Genomic DNA, 21921 nt, shown 5'->3' with positions numbered 1-21921 from the left:
TTATTAGGTTAAGACAACAATTTTCTCGGTAAAGATTTAGATCTCTGGAAAACACAATATGTTTAACCTAATTTATTAGCCAAGTTGTTACTTAGGTTAATAATTTAGATCTAGGTCAAACATTCCTCACACATAATATGCACAGCGAAAAACTAAATAAAACAAGATGTGATGACCCCGAAAAATCAATGAAACAACTTATTTTAAGGTAAAAAACTTGGGGGAACTATTCCAAGAGAACAATTTATTATATTAAATTGAGATTTACATTCAAGAATACCAATTCATAGTAAATCTAACACAGTTATCAAACTGGGCTTTGAACTCCTCAGACTTCTTTGATCTTGGACTTACCCTCACATGAACCTCCAGTTCATGTCTTGATCTTCAGTACACTTGATAGCTGAAGCTTGACCGCAACTTTTACTCCACTGGTATAAGCAATATGAGTTTGATCTCCGGTAGGTGCTTGATAGAGTTAGAAAGTACAAAACCTCACAAATCTCACAAGAGTAACTTTCAAGACTTGAAAAACTTGTATTAGAGTTTTTATTTTATACTTCGCAGTGTTGGACTCAAACTCTAAATGTTTCATGGGCTATTGGACCTTCTTTAAAATTTTGTAGATTCGCAATCTGATCGGTCGAGCCTTCTCTTCGTTCAATTAAGCTGACAAATTTTGAATTCTTCTTTTTGTAGCTTGTATGTTTTTGAATCTTGACTTGTATCAACTTGAGCAATGTCCAAAACACTTCAAAGACACTAAGATCTACTTCTAGACAAGTTTTTGTTCTTGGTTTGCCAACATACAACACATTTAGAACCTAAACATTTATGACTAAATATTTAAAACTTAAAAAATTCTTAATATAGTTGAGATTCAAATCCATATCTCTTATCCGATAATAAAAAAAACTTAAGTACAGTTTATTTGGTATTGTAGATTAGGTTCTTCAATCAAATTCAAACACATAGTTGTATTGATTATTTTATCTTTTTAAAAAACTATCAATTTCAATGCAATTATTTATTTATATTTTTTGATATAAGATAGAAATTGTACTCTAACCTAATCTAAGTGTATGTGTATGAAGCTTCCTCTTGGAGATTAGAACCCCCGCCCTTTCCCCTAACACCCCACAAACACATATACTTATGGGGTGACCATCGCACAAAGGGTGATGAAGTTAATTCTATACATTGTCAATCCTTAAATTTCAGCTCGAAAGTTATTTTGGTCCATGAATTTTAAAGTGTTTCTTTTTAGTCCCTGAATTTTAAAGTAATAGTCTTTAGTCCTTAAGAAACTTAAATTGCTTATTTTTAGTCCCTAAGAAACTTAAAATGATTGATTATGGTCCTTAAAAGGACTAAAATTGATTATTTTAAATTTTAGGTACTAAAATCGTTTATGTACTAAACTTTAGGAACTAAATATATCTAAGTTTTAGTGTTTGTAAAAAAAAAAAACGTACAGACAACTATCATGGTGCTGGAGGATGTAACATTGTGGCAGGCAAATCAGAATGGCTTACAAATTAGTTTCCATCTTATAATCATAAAAGGAACTTTCTACTCCACCAGCTTCATCGTATTATACATCCCATATCCTTCCATATTTCAAATTTTAAAATTATAATGTCATCAAAGCATATTGACAAATCCCTTTCTTATAATTGGTTTTCACATGAGAGCTGACTAGTAACCTCGTGAGTGAAGCATAATTACTAAGAGATAATGAATTTAATTTTGGTGATGCGGAAAAAAGCACACTGATGCTTACCTTACATGGATTAGGCAGCTGACGCTTGTTAAGCAATTTCTCTTTAATTAAAGTATTTTATATGGTGTTTCCTGGAAACTCATAAAGAAAAAGAAAGGAAATGGAATATGACAGTGTAAAGCACAATATCATGTGAAGAGGAATTTCTCTGAAACTCCAATTGAGATGTTGGCTAAATGCACATCCAAAGTGCATTTTAATCATAATTTAATTTTGGCAAAAATATCACTTTGATTCTTACATTTTGGAGTTATTATCAATTTGATCTCTATTATTTTTTACATACAGTCAATTTTTATTAATGAATTGTTGATAGGTATCAAATAAACTGCAATTTGAAAACTACTGCCAAAATTTAAGGACTAAATTAACATTGACAGTAAAATATAGGAACTAAAATAGTATTTTTGCCTTTAATTTTTTCTTAGTTTCTTAAATAAATTTAAAAAGGAAAAGAATTAAAGAAAAGGAACAAAATTATAAGTGGATTGAAAAGTTCAACTTTTATCTAATCTACTGTAACTAATTGGTTGATCAACATGTAAGACAAAATATCAAGTAAGCATCAAAGTCCAACAGGCATCTAGATTTATAAGAAGTATATCTTAATTAATTATTTCTTATTAACAAAAAAAAAAAAAAAGGTTAAATATCACTGAAAGGGTGACAGAAATCTTTCAATAAATTGTTTTATAATTTTCTTCAATTAACAAATTAATGAAAAAAAGAACAAAACCCATGTTAAATTGTTAATTACCATAACTTGGTTGTTGTGACATGCTTTTTATGGTGCATTTTGTGGTCAACTGGCCAAGAACATGTGCAGCTTTAGAGAGCTAGAGCCTAGAGCTACCTTAGAATCACTTGCCTAATCCTAGATGGTGATGGACCAGTTGACGACTTGACTCTAAAGAGCCAAAAGAGATCAGAATATATAGTGGCAACGCTTTAAAAAATATCATAAGATTCCTCAAACAGATGATGCTATAGACCAACCACATCACTACGTACCCACCACATATCTAATTATAAATACAGGAAAGACTACCTTCACTACCTATCAAATTTAGAAGCAAATATCATATAATCTCTCTCAAAGCTATTTTACTAATCAAAATTTAAGAACTACCCTCAAAGAAAAGTAGGTTTCCAGTGATTCTTAGTTGACTGAGAATATTGATATGGTCCTCAATGGGGTGGTACACCTTCCATTATCTTGCTTAGTTTTAACAACTTACGGTCCTTTATTTAAGCAAAAGTATAGAATTTTGTGAATAAAGATCTCTCTCTCTTTTCTCAAAAAGAAAAAAAAAAAGAAAAAAAAAAGAAAAAAAAGGAAGATCTCTCTCTCTCTCTCTCTCTCTCTCTCTCTCTCTCTCACTTTTTTTTTTTGTTTTTTTTTTTTTTTTTTCCTTTAGAATCTATTATCAAGAATTGTCTCTCACAGTTTTCTGCAAATAAAATAAATAAATCAATGCAAATACAAAGGGATGTGTCTAACAAATTCAATTGGAGTGTTGAATGTGTTTGAGGTCCTAGCTTTAGGATACCATCTCTTATAATTCAATTGATTGACACTTTTGAATTGGTATCGACCAAAGACCCTTCGAAGGTTAAGTCAGAGAGCTTTTTCACAACTCTAGAGTGCCAGAGCTGGGGTAAATTATGCGTACCTAGGTTTGTGAGGGTCTTGGGGTTTTTATAGTGGTCTAGAGTTGACATCCATGCCTTAATTAAGAAGATGTTTCCTTGTAGGAAAGAAACTCTTTATTTGCGTATCTTGCAGAATCCTTTCCTTGTAGGAGTCTTCTTGATTAGGGTTAAGCATGAGGTGCAAGATATTTCCTTATATACTTATGCGTGTAGAACAAGTTATACTGGACCCGTCAATTTCATCCTGTCAGCTTGCTGTCCTTCAACACCTTCTGATTGCTTCTATTCTGTATGTTGACGACCATTAGGTGTGCCCGTCAGTCTTTCAGATGGGTCGTCAGCTTTTCAAAGTCATTTATAGGTATGTAAGCAAAGTCGTCAATCACAGGTTCATCAGCTTTTCTTCAAGAATTTTCACCTATCAGCTGCCCCCTACTCTATAATCCCGTCAGTTCTAGTGTTGGGTTGTGGAGTTTATTTATATATATTTTAGTAAAAGATGCATTTATTGACTGATTCCTCGAGTAGCCATAAATGTCAGAACATGTGGCTCAAGCCAATTGGCCTTGTGTCTAGACAAGGGTGTCGCTTTGTCTTCTATGCGTTTTTCATCCTATATATACCTCACTTCCTTCCTTATTTTCTTCTATTTCACTGCTATTGATCATCAAAGAGAACCCGTCACTTTAAGGACTTCACCCACGTCATTGTGCTTTTGTCATCGTCCTTTTGCTAAGACCGTCACCTTTCATGAAACCGTCTGCGTTACTTGGTAAGTCACTTTTACTCTCATTGCTTCCTATCTTTTTACTTTTATCCTAGTTGATTGTGAAGCTATTTTTTAGAGAGGCCGTCAACTTAGGTTCTTAGAATACCTCCGTCACTTGTAGGTAGTCAAATGTATAGAGAGGTGACGAGTGACAGTCGTCAGTTCGCGAGGGAGCGGGCTACAATGAGGTCTTCCCATCAGGTCATGAGCCCGATGAGGGCTTCTCATAGTCGTTAAAGAGGAAAACCTCAGCCCAATCTTTTGACGAGGAAATGGAAAGTGGTGGAGAAGATGAGGTAGTAAGTGAGGGCGAAGATGAGGATACTGGGGATGAAAGGGGGAGAGAGAGTAACAGGGATGAAAATGAAGGGGATGAGGAGGTCTTAGAGAGTTCTTCAGGAGGCCCAGGAGATGACTGTCCTTTCATCCTCCCTAAAAAATGGACGGTTAATGACTTTTTGTCGACGATGTCGGACAAAGTTTTCAACACTTTACGTGACCGTTACCAAATTCCGGTCAAACATCCCAATCCGTCTCCCTGGGGAGTTTGAGAAGTGCTATTCAGGAAAGATTGCAGACGTCAGCATGTATGACGCCATGTTCATGGCAGGATTGAGATTGCCTCTGACGGCACTTCACCGTCAGTTGACCAATTTTTTGGGGTTGTTCGTCAGCCAAATTGCCCCAAACACTTGGAGGATATTCATTGGAGCTGAGATTTTGTGGAGGCATCTAAGTGGAGGGAACCATCCTCAACACATCATCTCGTCCCAGGGAATATACCACTTCGCTACAAGGAAGAAGGGGCTGAGGCTGGCATCCGATATTCCCGATTCCAATAGGAAGTGGAAGGGCAGATATTTCTTCATCAAAGGGATGAATTGGGTATGTTGTTAAGAAGAGTGGGGGACGATGCCTCATGGTTTCGACAACACTTGGGCTTATGTCAAGGATTTAGGTTAATCCTGTCTGCTTCTTTCAGTTTATTTGTTTCGACTTTCTAATACCGTCTTCTTTTTCTTGTTTTCTTTCAGCTAGTGTTCATCCACATATCATAGACAAGTAAGAAGCTTTTATTCATCGGGTAACAGAAATACCGTTGGACGAGCGGAAGTGTCAGGATCTCATTACACGCTTATTGTGGGGATCCTGAGCCAACACCAGCAGCCCATCGTCTTAATGCTTAATCCCGTCGTCGTAAATTATCCACTTTAACCATTTTTTCTTTTTCTGTCAGTTTGTCCAAGGTCATCACTTGTTCTAATACTCGTTATTTGTCCTTTTGCAGAAATGAAGGCAGCTAGGCTGAGGGCGTAGGTGAGGGCAGCTGTTGCGTGCAAGAAAGAAGAGCACGCCAAGGGAAAGGAGGCGGTATCCTCGTTAGCCCCCAAGGATGTCAGTAAGGGGGCGACTAAGAGGAAGGGTGATGGGAAGGACAACCGTTCTTCCAAAAAGGTGTCCATCACTCCTAGAGAGAAGCTTCTTAAGAAGCCATCACCCCTCAAGCCAAAACACAGGGCAGGTAAGGGGCTGATGACAATGTTTGGCCCAGTCACTCAGGATCCTAAGTGTCATCTTCTTACTCACAAGGACTATGCCTTGGAGATGATGGAGTTCATTATTAAGTACAAGGACGTGGACCCTTATGCCGAGCAAGCCACGGAGGAGCTAGGGGCGTCAGGTTTTTTTGACCTTGCTCAGGTACGTTTCTTCCTTTATTTCTCTATTTATTCATTCTTATGTTTAATAGTTGATAGTTATTCTATCTTGCAGGCATTGGTTCGTATGAAAGCTTTGCAAGATAGGGGCATTGGCAAGGAAGGGGTGATTACCTGTTTGCATAAGCGTATTAAGAACCTGACTGATGGGGAAGAATAATATAAGAGCGCCCTTTGTACCCTTAACCAAGAGGTGAAGGAGTTCAGCAAAAAGCCAATGAGGTAGCGAAAAAGGAGTTGACGGCCCTTGTGGGCTAGGTGGAGACGGCCATGGCTGACGCCATGAAGGAATTTAGGGCGTCACAGACATTCATTGATTCTTATGCTGAATACTATGGTGATGGGTTTGACGATTGCCTTGAATAGGTCAAATCCATCTACCCTCACCTGGATTTGTCTAAGGTCTCCATGGATGACCCCTTACCGTCAACACCTGCAGGTAACACTACTTTTGAAGAGAATGACGACTCCACCGAGTTCGAGGCGGATCTAAAGGATGATAGTGTCGTTCTTGCCCAACCTGCTGTGGACTAGCCCGTCATTCCTCTGAACCTGTTGGCTAACCCTCCAAATGCTGAAGATCCTTCAACTCAAGATGTCCAAGACCTTCCTCCCAAGGGTGACGAGACCCCACAAGACCCCTTGGACTCCTGAGCTTTGCCTTTTTCTTTCCTCTTTGTTGTAAATTTGATCTAATTTCTGGACAGTTTAATGCCCTTTTGTTTTTTGGGCTTTGTTTGTAAAAACTTCATTTTATTTATGGTATGTCATATTCGTCGCTTTCGATATGTTGCTTATTGGAATGTGTATGATCATCCTTTGTCTTTATGAATCCATCTAACTTTTAAATTAACAATTTAGACTCGTTTGTTTCAAACTTGTCCACTTGTGGGCTAATGAACTCGTCCACTTTATGGGCTAAGAAACCTGTTCCTTTGTGGATTTTGATCTCTTCATGTGATGAACTTGTCCATACAAACTCATCTACTTACAGGTTTAATCATGGATCCGTCCACTTGCGGACTAAATCATAAATCCATCCACTTGTGGACTTTGTAGCATTAACTCATCCTTATGGGATGAATTTGTCAACTTTATTGACTAAGTTATGAACCCTTCCTCTTGTGGATCTGTTCACCTTGGTCATATTAAGTCATTCTTGTGGATATTAAGTTATCCTTGTGGAATGAATTCGTCCTCTTTGTGGACTTTATACATCCGTCCACCCTAATTATGGACATGTCCACTTGTGGGCCAAATCATAAACCTGTCCACTTGTGGATTAAATCATGAACCCGTCCACTTGTGGACTTGATAATATTAAGTTCATTCTTACCGGATGAACCCATCCACTCTATGGACTTAATCATAAATCCATCAACTTATGGACTAAATTATGAACCTGTCCACTTGTGGACTTGATAATATTAAGTTCATTCTTACCAGATGAACCCGTCTACTATATGGACTTAATCATAAATCCGTCCACTTATGGACTTGATAATATTAAGTTCATCCATATAGGATGAACCCGTTTACTTTATGGACTTAATCATAAATCCGTCCACTTGTGGACTAAATTATGAACCCATCCACTTGTGGACTTAATTGTGGACCCATCCACTTAATTGTGGATCTATCCACAGTAGATTTGATAGCGCATAGATTAAATATGTAGAAATAGATGAATATATTTGAATAAACTCCTCTTATTATGGTAAATGCATGTAGAAAAATTGTTCTTTAAAGAAAAAGACCTGCCCTTTGGGCTTAAAGGTATTGTAGCAAAAATAAGCTAAAATAAATTGGAAAATGAGGAGTGTCGCTCTTCATGTTATCATCTATTGATAGTACTTCTGGAGATGTTCGGTGTTCCATGGATGGTGCAATTACTGCCCGTCTAGCGTCTCTAGGTGATAGGTGCCTTTCCTCTATCATGACGTGATTCTATAGGGTCCCTCCCAGTTAGGGCCGAGCTTTCCTTGAGTGGGGTCTCTAGTGGCGCTCATTACCTTCCTTGGGATAAGGTCTCCAATCTTGAAGTCTCTATGTTTGACCTAGGAGTTGTAGTGCTTGGCCATGAGGTCCTAGTATTGTGCGAGTCTCTATTCAACTGTCACCTTGACTTCATCTAGTAGATCAATCTGTAGATGCATTACTTCATATTTTTTTCTTTCATCGTGATTGTCCACCCTGTAGCTTATGAGCCTAACTTCCGCTTTGCCTCACTCCCATATGCAAGCCGAAACGGTGTTTCTCCTATAGGTGTTCTAGCCGTTGTCCTGTATGCCCATAGTACGCTTAGAAGCTCTTCAGGCCATATACCTTTTGCCCCCTCGAGCCGAATCTTGATAATTTTAAGTAAGGATCGGTTTGTGACTTCAACCTGTCCATTGGCTTGAGGGTGGGCAGGGGAGGAGTCCCAACTTTGAGCAAAAATCCCTGAAGGAGTCGTTGTCGAATTGTTTCCTGTTATTTGAGACCAGGACTCTAGGGATCCCATATCTACAGATGATGTTCCTCTAAATGAAGCTCCACACGTTCTTCTCTGTGATGGTGGCCAAGACTTCAGCTTCTACCCACGTCGTGAAGTAGTCTATACCTACTATAAGGAATTTTAGCTGTCGTACCACTGTTAGGAATGGGCCCATGCTGTCTAACCCCTATTGAGCGAATGGCCACAGGGCTGTCATCAAGGTCAATTCTTCTGATAGTTGTCTGATGATGTTGCTGATCCTTTGGCACTTGTTGGAAGCTTTGACATAAGTCTAGGTATCCTTCTGCATAGTGGGCCAGTAGTATCCTGCTCGAATCAATTTGTGTACCAATGATTGTGACCCTGAGTGGTTCCCACAGATCCCTTCGTGGACTTCTCTTATGACATAGTCTGCTTCCTCGGGACTCAAACATCTTAGGTACGGTCGAGAGAAGTCCCTCTTATATAGTACGTCCTTTATTAAGATGAACTGTGGCATTTGAACCTTCAACTTTCTAGCGGCCTTTTTACTGCCGGGTAGTATGCCGTCTTTCAAGTAAGAGACTAAAGGGGTGGTCCAATTGCTCTCGAAACCTATATCCTGTACATTGATGGTATCTATCAACGGCAAAAGCTAAATAAAGGAGAGTACCTTGTTAGGGATGACCAAGTGTGCTGTTGATGCGGCCTTGACAACATGGTCCGCTTGCTTGTTTTCCCTCTTGGGGATTTGAACTATCTTGGCCCATAGTTTGTCCACCCTTTTATTTGCTTGCTCAAAGTATTTCTTCATCCTCTCACCCTTACACTTGTAATCACTATTTACTTGTTTTGTGTCGACTTGGGAGTCGTAATGAATAATCACACTTACGCATCATGCTGTTTGGCGAGATCTAGCCTTGCTACTAGTGCTTCGTACTCTACTTTATCGTTGGTTGTAGGGAAGTCAAGATGAACCATGCATTCGATTTCGTCCCCTTCTGGAGAATGAAGTACAATGCTTGCTCTGCTAGCCCGTCTGTTGGATGATCCGTTTGTGTGTATACTCCACTGAGGATACTCCCCTGCCCCTTGGTGTTTGTCGTTAGTGAATTTCGCAATGAAGTCAGCGACTACCTATCCTTTAATGGCGGTACGTGGGTAGTATTATATATCTAACTCACTCAACTCTATTGCTTATAATGCCATTCGTCCGATAGCTTCGGGATTGCTCATTGCTCGCCATAAAGGTTTGTTAGTCAGGATGATCACCGTGTGGGCTTGAAAGTATGGCTTGAGCTTACGGGCTGTTGTAACTAATGCAAATGCGAGCTTTTCCATTGGTAGGTATCTTTCTTTTGCGCCTCAAAGTGCTCGACTTATGTAGTATATGAGCTTTTGTACCTTGTCCTTTTCCCTGACTAAGGCTGCACTAACGGTTGTCGAAGATACCGCTAAGTAGAGGAACAATTCTTCCCCTGGCCGAGAAGGACTTAGCAATGATAAAGATGAGAGGTAGGTCTTCAGGTCCTCGAATGCCTGTTGACACTCAGTCATCCATTCAAAATATTTCTTCAATGTGCAGAAGAAAGGTAAACACTTGTTTGTTGTCCTCGGCACGAACATGTTCAGCGTTGCTATCTTGTCGTTGAGGCTTTGTACTTCTTTCACGTTCCTCAGGGGTTCCATCTCTATTATGGCCTGAATCTTGTCTAGATTGGCCTCGATACCCCTCTAAGACACCATGAATCCTAGGAACTTTCCCACCGTTACTTCGAAGGCACACTTGCCTGGACTGAGCTTCATATTGTAGGAACAAAGGGTGTCGAATGTTTCTCTAAGATCTTCTAATTGATCTTCCTCCCTTCGAATTTTCATCAGCATGTTGTCAACATAGACCTAGACATTTCTCCTGATCTACTGTGCGAACATCTTGTTCATGAGCCTCTGATACGTTATGCCTGCATTTTTAAGGCCAAATGGCATCACTTTATAGCAGAAGAGGCCCAAGCTAGTGACGAACGAAGTCTTCTCTTGATCTGCTTCGTCCATTCTGATCTGGTTGTAACCCGAAAAAGCATTCATGAAGCTTAATAACTGGTGTTGAGCTATAGAGTTAACTAGGACGTCAACCTGCTGGAGGGGGTAGTTGTCCTTGGGGCATGCCTTATTTAGGTCGGTGAAATCTACGCAAATCCTCCATTTCCCGCTGGTTTTCTTGACCATTACTATGTTTGCTAGCCAGTTGGGGTAGTAAACCTCCCTAATGAAGTTCGCCTCTTGCAGCTTGTGAACTTCTTCCGCTATAACTAAGTCTCGTTTTGGGGCGAATACTCGCTTCTTCTGGCAGATGGGTGGAAAGGAGGGCGACATGTTCAGTCTATGCACCATGACCGAAGGGTCTATTCCCGGCATGTCTTCATGGCTCCAAGCAAATACATCTCGATTATCTTTGAGAAAAGTTGTCAATTCTTGGCAGACCATAGGGTTGGCGAGAGTACCAATCCTTGTCATTCGATCATTCTTGGAGTCGTCGAGAAGTATCTTTTCAAGCCTTTCAATGGGCTCTATCATCTTTTGGTGTTCTTCTATGTTCATGGCTTGGAGGTGGTCATCCATCTCCATCATAGCTATGTAGCATTTGCACACAGCTACATGATTCCCGTGCAGCTCCCCTACTCTATAATCTGTAGGGAACTTAATCATTAAGTGGTAGGTCGAGGTTATAGCTTTCCATGAATTGAGGGTAGGTTGTCCCAAGATGGAATTGTAAGTAGACGAGCAGTCGACCATAGGGAATGTTACATCCTTAGTGATCTGCTAGGGGTAGTCGCCCACCGTTACGGATAAGGTGACAGCACTAAGAGGGAACACTCTTGTTCCTCCAAAACCAACAAGCAGAGTGTTCGTTGGAACCAATCGCTCTTTATCAATCCTCATCTGTTGGAATGCTGGGTAGTAAAGGATATCAACCGAGTTGCCATTGTCGACTAGAACCTGGTGCGTGTTGTACTCCCCTACTTATATGCTGACGACAAGTGCATTATCATGTGGGTGGTAAAGATGTCGGGCATCTTCTTCCGAGAATTCGATGATGGGGTTATCCATCCATGCTATCTTTGGTACGAAACCCGTCAGCTAGAAGTTCTGAGCCATCCTGAGGTAAGTCTTACGAGCTTTTTTGAAAGACCCAGTAGCCGTCGTGCCCCCTACAATCATTCTTATATCTCTTATGGGCGGCCTAGGACGTTCATTCTCTTGTCAAAGAGCCTGCTCTTGAGTTGGGTTTGCCCTTTCTTTGCTGATGAACCTTTGCAGCTTTCCTTGCCTAATAAGGGCTTCAATTTTTTGATAGAGACTGATGATGTCGAAAATCGTCAGTAAGCCGCACAATACTCAGACAAAGACAAAGAAAACCCTCGAAAAGTACCAGTGTGGTACCGGCTAAAGACCCTTCGAAGGTTAAGTCAGAGAACTTTTTTACAACTCTAAAGTGCCAGAGTTGGGGTAAATTATGCGTACTTGGGTTTGTAAGGGTCTTGGGGTTTTTATAGTGGTGTAGAGTTGACATCCATGCCTTGATTAAGAAGATGTTTCCTTGTAGGAAAGAAACTCTTTATTTGCGTATCTCATGTAATCTTTTCCTTGTAGGAGTCTTCTTGATTAGGGTTAAGTGTGGGGTGCAAGATATTTTCTTATATACTTATGCATGCAGACCAAGTTATACCGAACTCGTCAGCTTCATCTCGTCAGCCTTGTTGTTCGTCAATGCCTTCTGATTGCTTCTATTCAGTATGTTGTCGACCGTCAGGTGTGCCTGTCAGTCTTTAAGATGGGTCGTTAGCTTTTCAAAGTCGTTTATAGGTATGTAAGCAAAGTCGTCAGCTATCACAGGTTCGTCAACTTTACTTCAAGAATTTCCACCTATCAGAGACAATTAGGGATCAAATCTTTTCTTCCCAAATGTTAAATTAAAAAAAATTAAAAAAAGAGATTAACTTAATTGACTTTAATTTTCTGTTCATTTATACTATTAAGAGTGGAAGAGGGTTCATGTGTGACCAACAATCTATGCGAAATACAAGCTATAAATATTTTTTTTAGTTGATAACGATCACAAATTAAAAGTTGTCTTACCAGGAAGGCCAACTCGATATAGTTTAGGGTTAAGGTAATAAATATATGTGAGGCATTTTAGATCAAATTTTCAACTTTGATTTTGGTTTTAAGAATGAGAGAGATGCTAAAGCTGATTTGGAACAATCTGAATCTGTTTTTCATGTGCTATGTGATTGAATACATGCTAAAGCTTTTTGGGAAAAGCTTGGCACACCCTAATCATTGGTCAATTCATTTTCTATGCCTCTTGTAGACTGACTACACTCTAACTCCTCTAATCCCTTTTCATGTGTTAACAAGGCAGTAGAAATCTTTGCTTTGGGCTTGTTTAACAAGCCTGAAAAGTCGAAAGCTGTGTTCCCGGTAGCCTGGAAAATAACACCTAAGTGTTGGTTTACTCTTTAATTAATACCAAAAAATCAGCTCTTGGAAACCCAGGTAGAGTAGAAGGTGGAGGCCTAAGACGCAATAGTGATGAGAATTGGGTTTGGGGCTTCTCTAGAGGCTTGGGTCTCACCAATAGTTGTCTTGCTAAGTTGTGGACCTTGAGAGATGGGCTCAATCTCGCTTCAAATATAGGAACTGAAAATCTTATTTTTGAAATTGATGCCTTATTTGTTGTTAGTTTATTTAAATTTTTTGCTGAAAGTATGTTAAACTTTGAAAAAGTAAGAAAAGTGGGATTTTAAAAAACTATACATAAAAACTAAAAAGCAAAAAAACTAACTTATAAGTTAGTTCCAAACACATTTCTGCTACTAACCGTCTCTTGGAACCTTTCCTCAATAATTGCAGGAATCTATTGATGGTCATTCTCAGGGCTCGGATTGAGCACATCTATAGGGAAATGAACTAGTGTGCTGATGCAATGGCAAAGTCTGGCTCTAGCCTAGACTCTTTCTTGTACTTTTAGATCACCCACTACCTGTGGTGGAGAATTTTCTTATGCTTGACAAGGCAGCTAACGTTTGTAATAAATTTATTTCTGTTAGGTTCTAAAAGTTTAGAACAATTGGCAAACCATGAACACCAACTTGTTTAGATATAGATTCCTAAGTCTATAGGTATGATTAGACAATGCTCATGGTGCTTGTAGGGGATGAGGAGCCAAAGAGGGAGAACCATAGAATAGAATTGGCCCAAGGGATAATACGTCCCAACTATATGTTAGGACAGGTTCTGATCAATCAAGATAAGATTGTCTGAGTAACCGAGGAGAGCGGTATGTCCGAAGAGCTCGAGGGACAAGTACTTCTCGGGGGACCAGAGATTGACCATCAAGTCCACAATGCTGGGAGCCGAGGAGGGAAAGAGAGACGTGCAAGTAAAGAGAGGGGAAGTTTCTAGGTAAAGTACCCATCATCTCTGTATTTAATACACTGCACCAACTTAGCTGGCCGCATTAATGGCAGAATGACCTTTGAACAGTGCCCTTACAGCTTGCAGGATATTCTACAACCTCCAACAAGGCATTGATGGGACAAGCATCCAAGTGAAGATTAGAGGTTGTCCAAGTTGAGGGCTGAGATGCAATCTAGGTAATTATATAAGGAAAAGGGACTCCTCCAAAAGTGGGGGATAGGAAAAAGAAAGGAGAGAAGTATAAAGTGTAATCAAGAACTTTGTAATCGAAAAGAGAATATTATATGTTTTAGTGAACCTTGGACAGAGTCGAGGAAGAATTGATATGGAAAATCTTTGTCTTTCTTACTATTATTCTCTCTTAAATCTAATAACTTTAGCATTTTATCTCTTTTTAAATCATTTAACAAAACCAACGAGGCTTGAAAGGTTGATCTTGATAACCTACCTTTACAAATTAATTGTATTGGGCCACCATACAGTCCCTACCTGTCTAACTTGGGCCGGGCCGCTAAATTAGTCCCCTACAATGTTGTAAGTCAAAATACAAATAAAAGGAATCTGTAGGTTTAGGAAATTTGAAACATGCCAGGTTCAACCGATCGTAAACAAGGCTCGATCGATTGAGATGCGTTTTTGCATAATTTAATTAAAGCCCATTAGCCCATTAAGTGATTAGGATTTCAAATCTAATTCTCTTAGTATTTAAAGGAAACCCTAAGACATGTTTTGAGAGACTTTGGAGGTGCTCTTTTGAGATTTAAAAGGTACTGTGCCTTCTCCTTTCAAAGTCACTACCGGAATTCCATCTACACATTATTAGAACTAGTAGATCTAAAGTTGCTGCTACAAGATCATATATAGCTGATGATTTAAACCCTTGAGCGGGATCTCAGAGCCACAAACATGGGTGTTTGTGTTCGACAAGTTCAGATGGAAGAGTCTATGGATTCGAAGCTGTGTGTGGTCATGTGAATAAGTACTATAAAAGGTAGCATTAAATTTAGGGAAAATTTATTATAAAACTTCCATTCTATATAGTGAATTTGTTGCCTTGAGGATAGTTTAGGTTAAATCCTCCCTAGGTTTTTTACCTTGAAACTGGACGGTTTCATTGGCTTTCCTAGGTCATCATATCGCTTGTCTTCTTTACTATTCCGCACTTAGTCATATGATTGTTTGTGTTTAACCTAGATCTGAATAATAAACCTAAGTATCAACTTGGTTAATTAATTAGGTTAAACTATCTGAGTGTACAAGGTCTAAACAAACAAACAATTTCTATTTCGGTTTAGTCTAATATATTAGCCATTTTCTACACATATACAAAAAAAGTAGAAGAGATTTTTTTGATGTGTGACCATGTGGGAGATTAAGTGGCTAATGTTTACAATTTAGTATATAGGATATTGGGTTACAAAAATTAAAGTGTTATCACACAAATAGTTTATGATTTTCAATTGGTTGAATTTTTATAGGTCTAACATTTTGGAGACTTTTTCAGAGGTGAGAAATATAGTGAACCTTTCTTAATTTTTTAACCCACTTATAAAATACTAGCCTCATCACACATACATTGCGCATGCTCAAAGACTTTTTTTTTTTTTTTTTTTAATGTCATAATTTTTCATTCATCCTTATTTAAGTCTTATGCGTATGTTAGATAATATCATGCATTTGTGAACTATTAATACAGTCAAGAGTGTCATGAAGCTAACAAAATTTATATAACTGTGTTTATCATTATTACTTCACTAAGCCCCATTAGGATTAGGAGTCTTTTATGACGCTTCATTTAATGGTTTTCTTTTCTCACCACGGCCATGGGTTTTAATGTGGTTTGACAATGTTGGCCTTGGTGACATTGAAATATCAGCACTATATTTATCAATTAAATTTTGTACATTAAATTTTTTTTTGCTAATATATTACTACTTCTTCTTTTCTTTTCTCTCTTTCTCTCTTTTTATTTTAACAAATATTATTTTTCCTTTAAACTTTACCATAACTTTCATAATTCTCTATCATTTATTGTAAACTATGATAGTAAAATAATAATGCAAATAATAAATCAGTCCATTTGCCATAGCGCACCAAACGCGAAACTCTGTCGGATTTTCATCGTGAAAATAAGGCACCTTGTTGCCGTATTTTCACAGCAAAAGCTTGGTGAGAACAACGTTTTGTGTGCTATGATGCACCTGAGGCGAAACACTGTCGGATTTCTACCATGAAAATAAGGCGAAATGCTTCTGGATTTTCACAGTGGAAATTTGGCATCGATTCAAAATGCACTGAGAAAGCATCGACTAGGAGCATACCCATTCCAAAATCAAACCTCAAAGCCCAACTAATTTAAAGCCCCGTAAGCTAATGCCAATAACTTGTTTTCAATTGCCAATGTCTAAAAATTACGATTTTACCAAAACAGAGGACTATCCTTGGACAAGTGCTGTGGGGTGCCTAACACCTTCCCCACACGTAACTAGATGTTCGAACTCAAGAATCAAGACCTTTTATCCGTCCATATTAAATTAGGAAAACAACATTTTTCTTAGCCTAGGATAGGTTAAAATCAAATAGATTCAGGTGACCAATCACACCTTAGAAAAACCCAATGATTGGTGGCGACTTCACTTAGTTTTGGTAATTTCATTAACATAGACTCGTATTCCAGTCACACACCCGGGGTATGACACACGTGCATGCCTACACCCTCCTCTCTTCTTGGAAGGAGGGAGAAGCACGCAAGTGTCGCCGCGATGGGTGGTCGAGCGGTCGTGAGGTGTTGACAGACGGTAGTGCTAGGTTGTGGGTTGGTGGTAATGAGTTTTTTGGATATGGATTGTGGTCAGTGGTGGTTTTGAATTGTTGGGCTGGTGTTATTTTAGGATTGGTGGTGGTGAATCAAATTGCAAGTATGTAGTTTGGCTACCAAGAAATTGCAAAGAAAGTAAAAAAAGAAAATCAAGAAAACTAAAATGAAAATATGTATGGTTACTAAGAAATGATAAGAAAATTAAATAATAATAATAATAAAGAAAATGACAAAATTGGTAAAAAAAAAAATATAAATGCTAATGCAACTTCTTTTGCCATCTAATAATAATAAAGATGTTGATGTAGCTTCTTTTACCATTTAATTGTTAACGGGGACCTCTAAAATTTAGACACATTAGCATTTAACATGCCAACATTGCACATCGTTAGACATAAAAGCATTTTCTGTTAGTGGGTTAAAGGTAGGGACCAAATTAATTGTAAGTTGAAAATAACATGGACCAAATTAACTGCTACCCAAATTTAGAGACCAAATTGATTGCGACCCTAAAATGTAGGGACCAAAATGGTGTTTTCAGCTTTTTTTAACTGTTACCCAATAGATCATAGTAACTTCTTTGCTATTTTTAACAATTAGACCAAATGTTATTCTCTACAAAATGGACTACCTTTTAAAAATAGACCAAAACTTGTGAAAAGCCCAAGCCTAGTTATTACCTTATATATTATGACCTAGGTCTAACCCTTTCTATGTGTAGATCAAAGCTAAAACTCTTACCCACTTACAAACACTTTTCCTCCTCTCTCGCATGTAGATGATACTTCTAGAAATTTTCATTCTCATAAAAACATGTCTTCCTTTTTTCTCAATTTCAATTCGTACATACTAACTTTAGTGTTCATAGTAGGATGTGACCTGCTACAGTATTGCAACAATAAGCAACATTGATACAACGATGGGTTGATATTACATTTCGTGTGTGATTTGTGGAAGGTCAAACCATATTGTGGACTAATGGAGTCGCTACCTAGTTTAGGTCTAGGAACCATATTGGGCCTTTTGGGCCAATCACTTACATACATGGGTCCACGTACCAGATTATGGGTCCAGAGTTTAGGTACGGCTTGAGAAGGTGTTGAGCACCCAAGACTGCCCGGCTTGTAGGCCGGCCTCCATTATGTGTTGCTAGGTTATATTTAATTAAAGATTTTATTAAGAGAGTCCTAATCCTTATCCTAAACATATATCATGCACTTAAGGAAATAACACACATAACATGTTAGAAACATATCACAATATAAAAGGAAACAAATCTGTTAGGTTCTAAGGTCTTAGGATTTTATGTATTTAGAACTCTAATTTGTAATGTTGGCAAACCATGATCAAAACAATGTATTTAGTCTTATTTAGACTTGCTCAAAGTTGGTTTAATATTGTACAGTTGGAATCGAGTGGCTGCAGAAGTACTTGGGACTTTCGGCCTGGCTCGATTGATCGAAGAATAGACTCGATCGATCGAAATTCGCACAGGTTGAATTTTCTGCAGAATTTCCAACTCAGCCCTACTTCATTAAACGTTTAGGGTTTTATGTTTTTACCCTAGGTATATAAATAAAACCCTAGCCACGTTTTTGAAGGTTGTCCATATTGTATTGTTGCTCATACATTGCTGTTTTGTGTGAATCTCGTGTGAGATCTTTGAGGAGCTTTCCTTTACACAAAACTTAGGGTTTTCATGGTGGAGATTATTTCAACATCTTGAAGATCATTACTGTTGCAATCAAATAACATATGGAAAATGATCAAAGATAATAAAAACAAGATTTTACCCTAATCTGGATTCGGGGTGCGTGCGCATACTCAAATATGCGTACGCTGCCTTTAATACAGATTAAAAAAAAAAAAAACTACATTTTTAGAGATTTAATCAAACAAACATATAACATGTGAGATCAAACAAGTGAGTTAGAAACCCTAAAAAAGCTAAACTAACCTAAAATAAAAACACAAAACATCAATATAAACAACAAAATATGACACAAAACAAACGATTAAACTAAACTACATTAAATCAATAAACATGTTAAACTAACCTAGGGATTGAAATAACAATATAAGAACAAGAAGAACATATTATAAACAACCTAAAATTAGATTAATACATATCAAACATAATCATGAACATCAAACAAATCAAACAAATCAAATATAAAAACTATGTTAAGAAACTCAGGTGAATCTTATTGAACAAAGAAAGAGTTCATGGAAAGAAAACTCACCTTACTTTAGATTATGAGTTTAAAGTTTGTTTACCGACCTTTCAGTGCTTACAACACAAATATTAGATTGATAGGACAAGAATAATCAAAAGAACACAATAGTTTTGGTAATCACAACTCAAGAACAAACTTTAATTGAAAAAGTTTTGAGAAATCAATTTTGGAAAATAGTTTCTGCCTTTGAACTAATTGAAGAGAGGTTTTTAATTTGTAAAAAACTTGTTAAGGGCTTATGTGTGAGTTTTAGAAAGAGAATTAGGGTTTTATAGAAGTTAGAGGCTAAAAATGACTCTCTCTAAGTGCTCAAGGTTTTATGGGCTGGCCCACATCAAATAATAATATTTTGGGCCCTTAAAATGAAGTTTTAAAACCTAGAAAATTGGACTGCCCAGTTGGCTTAACTTCAAAAAGTCATAACTCACTCAATATAAGTCCAAATTAGGAAAAATTTGTTTTCAAATTGAAGCCCAGGATGTCTACTTTCCAATGAAACAAACTTCACTCAAAAATTATTTGTGGATAAAAATTTATGATCAAAATAGTGAGCAAATGTCATTTTTTTAGTATCGATTTCAAAGGGATTTGAGCACTTCTGAGTTGTGATTACTTCCAAACTATTGTGAATTCTTTTATTACCTTTGGTTGACATATGATAAGGTCATCACTGGGGTCAGGGACCAAAATTTATTAATGAGTACAAAATGTGGTGTCTACACATGCACAATTAGGATCATTTTGGTGTGCAAAATGTGAAACAAAAACAAATCTCCCTATCCCAAGGTTAGAGACACTTACATTAACTACATACTCTCCAAATATTTATAATATATTTATCTCACTATAACTACTATGTATACAATTGCAAACTACTTCAAATACATGATTCAAATTGAAGTTTTTTATGCAATTGACAAAATTTTTTTTTTTGATATTTGATAGAGATATTGAGAAAATCCTAAATTTGCAAGAGACCTTGCTGTAAAAGAAACTGTGGTACAACTTATTTTAAAAAATTATAAATTATTATAAAACTATTGTTCATAATATACATTAAATTCCTCATATATAAATTGGTATTGGAGAAAGAATCTCACATGATTAAAAGAAAATTTTAGGAAAAAAAAAAAAAACATTTTCTACTTTGTTTGGCTGAATTCAACTTAAAGGATTTTTTTTTTTTTTTTTGAAAATTACACATTTTCTAAGATTTTTGATGCACCTTCAAATGACAAAAAGGTATGGAAGAAAGAAATTTTTACACAATCCAATATGCTATATTAGTTCATTTGCTATAATATTCCAAAAGTAACAAAAAATATATATATATATATATATATAAACATTTACAAAAAATTGTTACATCATTGAAATTTAATATGAATGCAAATACTTACGCAAAATCTTAGCCACAACAAATCTACAAGTCCAAACTTTGTAAGATCCAGTCAATAATCTTCTAGTGCCAATTTATTAGTGATTAACACAAATGATGCAATAAAAAAAAATAAAAAAAAAGGTGATGAAAGCTCAAAAATTGAACAAATAGAAATGGACCAAATTTCAAACGTTGAAGATGAAGAAATATATGATGATGAACTCATCACTAATAAAGTCTTATAACAAATATCCTATAATATATGTATAACATTCTTCAAAAAAAAAAAAAAAAAATACATAAAACATTACAACATTATTTATGCATCGCATCAGCAACTTACTAGTTAGACACAAATGCATTAGTCATCTCAAACTCAAATCAGTGACAACTATTTCACGAGGCATGTTCTTGTCTGATTATTTTAGGTCTTATCATATGATTCATCCAAACTCAAACATGTATATTTATAAAGATCTTGTTGAAATTGTTGTTTGACAAGACCATACATTCATAATATCCCAAATATTTTTTTTTTCTTTCTAAAATCTGGAAAACACTATTGTAGATGAATCCTCTTTATTAAAATACACCATGGAAAAGCACAAGTTTAATTATTCCAAGGATAACACAGTTCACCACTAGCAAGACTGTCTTGAAAATAAGGACCAACTTCTCTAATCCACCAAACACAATTACTGCATTTGTCCCTCTCTGGATCGAAAATACCAAACGAGTGGGATTTCCCTTGAAATTGGAAATTGCAGGAGATTGGTAGAGTATTAGCACTGACATGGTATTTGCCTGATTTATAGACAATGTCATAGGTAGGAAACTTTCTCCTAGTGGTTGCACAAATGACTGTAATTTTGCCCTCATTCACGTAATTATAGACATAAATTTCCACACCGTTTTGTGGCTTTCATATCCATAGAGAAAGTAGTAACTGAAGAGGAAAAATTTGAAGATGACAAATCATGTATGAATGGACGTAGGGTGGATGGATCAAATGGTCATGTATCGTCCAACTTGTCTTTATGTGGTTTCCAAGAAACCCTAAGTGGAAAATACTTATGACATACAATTAGCTCTAGTTTATAGAGTCCCAACATGAATAGAATTCTAACGCGAGGAGAGTTCCGGAATATGTGAGTATTAATGAGGATCTTCTCATTAAGGAAAACACTTGTTACGCAAGCAAAGGAGTTTGGCTCTACTCGACTATAAAAACCCAATGACCCTCAAGAAAAAGGTACGCAAAAAATTCACCCCTGCTCTGGCACTCTAGAGTTAAGAAAAGATTTTAACTTGACCTTTGGAGGGTATTTGGCTAGCACTACACCGGTGCTCTCTGTTAGGTCCTTCCTTGTTCTGGTGCAGGTGACGTTGCGAGCGGGTGAGGATTGTGTAGCTCACTGGTGACTTTTTTGGCATCATTAGTTGGCGCCGTCTGTGGGAAAGGACAGCTACTTATAAGCCACACAAACGCTTTCCGGACAAAGAGGTGCATGGTACTTGCTTGCTTGATGGCGACCACCAACAACGTGCAAGGAGACGAGTCACGACCCACTGCCCTGGAAAGGCAGGTCCAAACCCTTACAGCGATAGTGGCATGTCTCACCCGAC

This window comes from Quercus suber, unplaced genomic scaffold (assembly GCF_002906115.3).
Source record: "Quercus suber isolate HL8 unplaced genomic scaffold, Cork oak 2.0 scaffold_300, whole genome shotgun sequence".
Classification (NCBI taxonomy): Eukaryota; Viridiplantae; Streptophyta; class Magnoliopsida; order Fagales; family Fagaceae; genus Quercus; species Quercus suber.
Note: the sequence above shows the minus strand (reverse complement) of the source record.